At 35.0% G+C, this 8,282-nt stretch overlaps 1 protein-coding gene across 1 annotated transcript in view; it reads right to left on the bottom strand.

The window, feature by feature from the left end:
• Nucleotides 1-294: 294 nt before the first annotated feature.
• The window catches only part of JAKMIP2 (janus kinase and microtubule interacting protein 2), a 237,338-nt gene continuing 229,350 nt past the window's right edge, over nucleotides 295-8,282 (bottom strand). Inside the window, exon 22 of the mRNA XM_074292117.1 lies at nucleotides 295-8,158. The gene's annotated coding sequence lies outside the window, so the exon portion shown is untranslated. The remainder of the gene's footprint in view (nucleotides 8,159-8,282) is intronic.

The raw sequence follows: 8,282 nt of genomic DNA, 5'->3' as shown, positions 1-8,282 counted from the left end.
CAAATTTGCCAACAGTGCATTATACTCATCTATTTTGTTTATATTTTTAATATGTAACTAATCCTATATACTTGGCATAAGTTCAATCTAGGCATAATGTATAATATTTTTGTAACCTTTTCATTAACATTTTATTCAGTTTTTTTTGCATTATATTCATTTAAGTTTTGGTCTTTTTGCTAATTTAGATTCCAAGACCATATCTGTATCAAAAAAAAAAAAAAAAAAAAAAAGGAATTTGGTAGCATCCTTTCTTTCTCTATGTTAGTAAACATTTTACATAATATTTGAATTGATTATTCTTTTAAGCATTTGGTGGAATTGACTTGTAAATCTATCTGCTTCTTCTTTTTTTTTCTTTAGGAGTTCATTTATGGGTTCTTCAGTTTTCCTCCCTATATTAGGTTGAAATTATCTTTTTCCTTGAAAATTAAGACAACCCTGAGGTACCACTTCACACCTCTCAGATTGGCTAAGATGACAGGAAAAAATAATGGTGAATATGGGAAAATTGAAACAATAATACATTGTTGGTGGAGTTGTGAGCTGATCCAACAATTCTGAAGGGCAATTTGTAACTATGTCAAAAAATCTATCAAACTCTATATACTCTTAGATCCAGAAGGATCTCTACTGGGTCTGTATCCCAAAGATATAAAAGAGGGAAAAGGACACATATGTGCCAAAATGTTTGTAGTAGCAAGGAACTGGAAATTGAGTGGGCACTCATCAATAGAAAATGACTGAATAAGTTATGGTATATGAATGTAATAGAATATTATTGTTCTGTTAGAAATAATAAGTAAGTTGATTTCATAAAAGTCTGCAAAAACTTACATGAACATCATGCTAAGTGAAGTAAATAGAACCAAGAGAACATTTTACATAGTAACAAGATTATGTGATGATCAACTGTGATGGACTTGGCTCTTTTCAGCAATGAGGTGATTGTGATTCCAGGCAATTCCAATAGGCTAGTGATGGAAAAAGCCATCTGTATACAAAGAGGGAACTATGGAGACTGAATGTTTCAAAACATAGTATTTTCACCTTTTTTTTCTTGGCGTTCTTTGTTTACTTGTTTTTTGTTTCTTTCTTGTGTTTTTCCCCTTTTGATTCTATGCTATTCTATGAATACATTGTCTTATAATTTTTGTTGTTGTTGTTTCTTAGGTGGAAGTTAGCTTCTCAATGAAATCATAAGGTCTTTAAAGGCATTACTGCCCTTTTTGTTTTTTTAACATCTTCCATAGAAGCGCTTAGTAAAGATTGAAAGATTTTTAGTTCTTTAATTCTGGGGTAGAACAAGGTAGAGTGAGGGGGGGGAATTCAAGTCTAGTGATTTTAGGAAGAGGAGCTGGAATTAGATGAGGGAGTTCAAGAAACTGGATGGAAAGAAGCACCTCAGAAGTATTAGAGTCTGGTCACAGGCAGAAGTTTGATTCATGACCGCTCTGATTAGGCATCTGCCTGACACAGTCAACCTTGAACAGATTAGAATCTAATTACAGACAGGCAAGAAAGATAAGCTGAGGTTTTAAAAAAAATGCAGCAGTTTTATTTTTATAGAAACTAAAACACCAGAGTTCATTGAGTCCTATAGTAAATACACAAATTAAAAAATAACCATTCATAAAACTTTACAATAAGGAGGTTCCTTCTACATGTTAATACATACAGTACATATACATCTCCAGCGTATTTTAAAAGGGTCATTCTGTTGATGAGAGCAATTTACATTTCTCTTCCATTGGGAGACATAGGATGGGACTATGGAGGCATGCTAATGAAAAGGATAAGAAAGAATCCAATTGATTCCTCTAGCCTCCCCTTGAGGCAGCTAATTGATTGGAAGCTCTGAGAGGTCAAGCCAACAGGCTACTTCAATGTAATAGGCACCTGCAAAACCATAGTTTCAAAGCAATGGAAACATGCCAGAAATACCCTGTAATGTATGGGATGTAGAAACATGCCTAAGTTCTCCCTACATTTTGAGCATTTGGAAGTCTGTGGGAGAAAACACTGGCACACTGACCTGTGTCAGTCCATCTAGTTTTCCTTCTGAAAACTGTGATATTAATCTTTTCTTTTCCTCAAACATACAAAACACCAGCAAGGTTCTCTGGCTGATGGATATAGTTAGTTATGGATACTAATTAACTGGGTATTGTCTCTGTCACCCTTGGGGAATACCAGTTAGGTATCAGAAGTGGAAAAAGACAGGATACTTACCTCAAGAAGAAAAGGTTAGATGCAAAAATCAAACTGTAGGTTATCTAGCAGCATCAGAATTCTTTCCCTAAGTCCTTGACTACAGGACTGGAGTACACCTTTGAAGGTGCTAAGATCATCCTACTATTTACATCTGGTTGAATTATATACAGAATGGATGTAAAATGGAAATTTGCTTTGTTCTGGCTAATGGTAGAAAATTAATACAGTTAGTAAGGACCAATGATTTAGAGGCACATTTGTGCAATGTCATAGCTGAGTAAAAGTTTATTATTGTTAGGGGATAGAGCTTTATCTTTAGAGTATGGTAGTTATTTTTTTTTGCATTCCCAGCATAGATTCCTTCTTTCTCCCAACATATTGAATGAAGATGATCACATGCAAATGCATGTTCACAGCTTTATACATTTTGGGGTGCACATCAGGATTTTCTAACTTTCTATGATAGATTAAGTTTTAGATAAAGTTATTTTTGTCAACCTTTCCCATGTTGTCTCATTAAAGGTACTAGTGAATATCATAATTAAATGTTAGCTTTAAAGCCAACAGAAAATGGATTTAAGGATAGTACCCAGAATGAAAGATATCATGGGGTGAAATTATGTCGGACAAGTGACCAAAAAAATCCTTTCTCCCACTAAGGTCCTTCTATCCTGTCTTATCCTTAGATGTTAAGGCTAACAATGAAGAATATAGTTTTATTAATGTTTACAAGGTTCCAGTCAGGAAGAATCAACTAATATCAGACTAAATCAAGATATTGGTAGTCTTTATGTTGTTCTTTGCCTAGAAGGGTGACTCCAAATCTGTAAAAAAAATTATTATTTCAATAGACTGGTGATCTTATAAGTATGTATACACAAATCTTCCCCTACTTTTCCTACCCCAGAGATACAGAGCATATGACTCCCTCCCTCATTTTATGCAACTCTTGTCCATGATTTTTTTTATATCTTCTATAAAAGATCTATCCAATGTGCTGAAGTCAGTTTACCTATAATCATAGATGAACATATAAGCTACCAAAAGCCACATAATGAATTTGGCAACTATAAATATAGAATAGTACTAGAATAGTACATGGTAGATTTTCAATAAAAATTGTTGAATAAACAAAGGGATGAGTAGTAGATCATACAAAGTCTACGTGAGACAGATTTCCCTTGTTTCCCTTGTTTCTGAATCCCAGTCCTTCTCTTTTGCAATAAGAATGATATGTGTTTTTAAAAATCAGAGTAGGTGGTAATATTTGGGAAATAAAAAAGAATAAATACTATACAATTTCATCCATTTTGGGTACAAATACAAATGATAAATCAAATAATTTAAAAAGGAATATGAGAATGCTAAATATACTCTTTATCATTTCCATGAGCATACTAATATCCAACTTGAAAGGAAAAGAAACACTGGAAACATACATAGAAAGCTTACAGAAGAGAGACAGATTTGACAACTTGAAGGAGACAATGGTACAAGAACAAGGGTACAAATTATCTGAAGATTCTTCTAAACTAGCTGAAAAGACATAAATATTGTATCAGCAGATTCATTGTCAATTCACTAAAGTTATTTATGTACTTTCCCCATTGAAAGAGAACTAGATAAACACAATCATTACTAATACCCATGTGTTAGGTTTATAAACTTTTTTATTTGATCTCTGACACACGAAACTGAGAGAACTATGCTTCTAATGCCATCTGAGTAAGAAGGCATGGATGAAGGTAGAATTTCAAATAAAACAAAACTAGTCTCTTTTTAAAAATCCCAAAACATGCTGCTGCCAATGGCTTTAGTCATATGGCACTGGTTAAAGGAGACTAAGGAATTCTTTCTGCAAGCTCTAAAAATAACTGTGAATAGAAAGATCTGGGTATCATGTTCAAATGGTTTTTATAGGCAATTGATGTAATATGAGCAGTGCTTTTCAGTAGTGAAGTAAAGTGTAATTACTTTAAAAGGTTTTCCTCTTCATTAACTTTAAAATATGCTGAGTTGGGGGCTTCATTTACGTGTATGTGCAATGCTTCCTTTACCAAATTACTCCAGAGCTTGTTTTCTTTCTTTCTTTCTTTCTTTCTTTCTTTCTTTCTTTCTTTCTTTCTTTCTTTCTTTCTTTCTTTCTTTCTTTCTTTCTTTCTTTCTTTCTTTCTTTCTTTCTTTCTTTCTTTCTTTCTTTCTTTCTTTCTTTCTTTCTTTCTTTCTTTCTTTTTTTCTTTCTCTCTCTCTTTCTTTCTTTCTCTCTTTATTTCTCTCTTTCTTTCTTTCTTTTCTCTCTCATTTTTTCTTTCTTAAGAAAGGATGATTTGCTCACTAAGAAAAGAGAATGGAATGAATGTTGAAGTTTGATTAAAATGATGACTGTGAACTCAGGGGCACATACTTCAAAATTATGAGAGATTTAAAAATAGAGATAGGTTGTAGAGAAATGGGATGGATTATATGATATAAAAATGGACATAAGTTATTTAACAAGGGAGATAATTAGGCCCCAGAGTCAGAAAGATTTAGGTTCAAATCTTGCCTATGATACATATCAGCTATGTAACCTTGTATAAGTCATTTAAAGTGCCAACACTCCAAGAAACATTCTCAGTCCATGAAGTTACAGAAAAATTGCTGAATTATATCACCTAGAGTTCTTTATACTGATGAAATTGCAATCTGAACTTAAAAAAATAGAATGACACCTAACCAACATAATGTAATTGATACTTTCTCTTCACATTGTGGCAGAAACACATATAATTCAAAGAGCCATTTGGCCACATGAGCTATGAGTAATGGGGGTGGGTGGGGAGAGAAGTGGGGGTGAGGACAGATAGAGAGAGACACACAAAAAGAGATATGCAGAAACAGAGACACACAGAACAAGAGTGAGTGAAAAAGGGAAATGGAGAGAGAGAGAGAGAGAGAGAGAGAGAGAGAGAGAGAGAGAGAGAGAGAGAGAGAGAGAGGTTGTGAAATATGAAAACAAGCTGGAGTTGGAGTTAATTAAGCTTGACCAAATCTTTGGGTCATATATAAAATTGTAAATTTTATTTCTAGCCTTCCAAGCAAACTTTTATAAAAAGGACACACATTCTAGACCAATGCCCTGAGAAATTCCCTATGTTAGGGAAAGGGTCCCTTCTTCTGAAAGTCTCCAAGTAATCCCTAGAAGGCTTGTAAGGTAACTTTCTATGGGCAGGTCTGATTTTACAAAATCCACAGAGAGAAATCCTGTGTGTGTATGTGTGAAGATTGAGGCATATTGCTATGATGATTTCTACATAAGAATAAGCTGGATTAATGTAGGAAGAGTAAGGGAAAATAGATGGGTTACCTGAGTGTCACCAGACATTCTAATATTTTAGTAGATCCATGATATCATCAATATGGGTATTTCCACCATGGATGCCCATTTTGTGTAATTCTTGTCCATGGGTCTCTCATAAATTCAGTAGATTGAGGGTCCAATCCAAATGGCCTTTTCTTTCATGACCTTGGGCATTCTCTCCAAGATCAAAAATTGGAACCTATGCATTAACACTGATCCTTAGTACAATGTTCCTCAATGTCTTTCCATAAATCTTCTATAATATACATCCTATGCATTGGAGAATTTCCTCTGATTCATTTAATATTTTAAATATGCCAGTTCAAGATTCAATTTTCCCATCTGTTTTATATATATAATCAAAATCACATTACCAATAATGTAAAAGTTAGGACAACTGTATAAGGCAAAACACATATTTTCCCCCTCCCCTTTTATTGTAGTCTATCTCTACTGGGAAGGTCAAAACTTTGACTCATTCCTTGAAGAATCATAGGATTCTGAGTTGAGTGGGACTTCACATATCAATTTTCCCCAAAACCTCATCTTATAAATAAGGAAATTGAAGCTTTACAGAGAAATAGAGTGACTTATTCAAGGCCACTTAGGTAATGAATAGTAGTGCTGGGATTTGAACACAGATGCCTTGATTTCAAACCCAGTACTCTTTGCACTACACTAACATTGGTGGAACTTGAATTCCTATTGGATTCTGTGAGGGCCTGCATGGATCAGTGAAAGGGGAAAGGCTAAGGTATAGAAGAGAATTAGGATAATATCCTCTTCTATCATATACAAATGGAATGAGGTATTGGTAGGATGTAGGATTTATTCAACCAAAAAGTGGCCTTCTCTAATCCCCTCCCCCAATTCCATATCAGCATTACTGTAGTGGTCTTTCAAGCAGCCTAGAGAAGCCATATCAACCCTTGCTGTGGAAACCATTCCTTTGAGGAGAAGGAAATTGAGGAGATGGACAGGGATGAGCCTTTCTTCTCTTTGTATCAGGTAGCACACATTACTTGACTTTCTAGGTCTGGTTCCCATCTTACACAAAGCAAGGCTTTTTTGTTTGTTTGTTTTTACTTTGTCTTATACAAGATTTTTTTTTTTTGTTAACTTTATGAAATATACACACATGGTGAAGGAAGACTAGGAAATGAGGAAATTTATTACAGTGACAAGCTTTTCTATCTTGTCCAAGAACATGCATGGCATATATGTGATGGGTTGATAAGGATTCTGACATTGGGTCTCCCATAATTTATTGCTAGTGACACCCCTAGTCAGTCTCATGGAAGTACTACAGTACTTTGTCCAACATTCAACTGATGCTCTGACTTTATAAAAAGACGGTTTCCTCTCAACCCCAAATCAAATTATATTGCATTTAGAACAATTGTATAGCACATGGTACTTTTAAAAAGCACCCTTTTTTGTCCCAGGACTGCAAAGGACTTGATGAACAAGCACAATTATTATCCCCATTTTGCACATGAGGAAACTGAGGCACAGAGAGGTTAAGTGATGGGCCAAGGGAGCCTGAGAAGGTGATTGAGGTGAGAAAACAACACTAGATTAAGAAAAAACAAAACTCCAAATTCTCAGGCATGAGCTCTTACCACTCACATAACATATGCCCTTTCTGTCTTTCCTGTCTCTGACATTGACCTGAATTAAAGCCGAGGAGTTAGACACTTGTCCCATGCAGCACAAGGAGAAAAGAGCATTTTGCAGAACATTCTATAGAGATCTTGGCCCAAATATATGCCATCTCTATATATGATGATTTTAACCCCTTAAATAAAAACTGGGTGATTTGAAAAGTTGAGGTTGTTTTGTTATATACAGTAAATGAACTATAAAATTAGCCTTTCAAAAGCATTCTTGTGATTTTTAAAAAATACCAAAACCCAGAGCCCAGAACTATATGACCTGGAAGAATATATTGGTCATCTGCTTGTCTCTAGGATATTGAGCTACTTAAAATGTCTTTGAGGATACATTTTCCATGCATTCTCCAAGGTGGATCCATCTTAACAAGATGGCATATCTGGGTGAAGTGTCATCATTCCAAGCAGTAAGGGAGCAATATCTCATAGCTGCACCAATGAGGCTTTTAGAGGGGTGTTGGTTAGCTTTGTTTCATCTTTGTAATAAACTTCTCTGGGCATAGCATCCCCTCATCCCAAAGATTTCATTTCTTTGTTTTCACTGAAATAATTTAAATTTCTTCTTAGAAAATTAAACAAGTATCCTAACAGCCATAGTTTGGGTTTCAAGAAACACAGAGATGATTTCTGACCTTGAAGCCAGTGCTCCCACGATCATATTACATAGTTGTATTCCGATTATTTTTTTTTTAAACCATGCTGGAATAGTAAGAATTCAGGTCTGATCTTCTTTAATCTTTAAATCAGAGGGCCAGATAATTAGTCTGTTTTTCCAGGAGGGGTATTGAGGCAAGCATTGTCAAGAATCCCCATGCTGCAGCAAATGTTCCTCATTGATGATGTTGGGGATCTTTAGGTTGGTGGTGGATTTGGCTGCTGTTGCCACAATCTGCTTCCCAGGTGTCTCTTATTCAGAGTACAGGATCTGTCTCTTGATGTGGAAGGAAAAGAAAGATTAAGTTTCTTCTTCTGTTCACATTGCAGCTGTTACTGTTCCTGAGTTTAAAATAATAACCAAAAAATAATGGGGGGGGGAAAGAAAAACGAATCCCTAT

The sequence above is a fragment of the Sminthopsis crassicaudata genome, chromosome 2, assembly GCF_048593235.1.
Source record: "Sminthopsis crassicaudata isolate SCR6 chromosome 2, ASM4859323v1, whole genome shotgun sequence".
Taxonomy (NCBI): domain Eukaryota; kingdom Metazoa; phylum Chordata; class Mammalia; order Dasyuromorphia; family Dasyuridae; genus Sminthopsis; species Sminthopsis crassicaudata.
The sequence above is the reverse complement of the archived record's forward strand: the minus strand, read 5'-3'. Positions and strand labels throughout refer to the sequence as shown.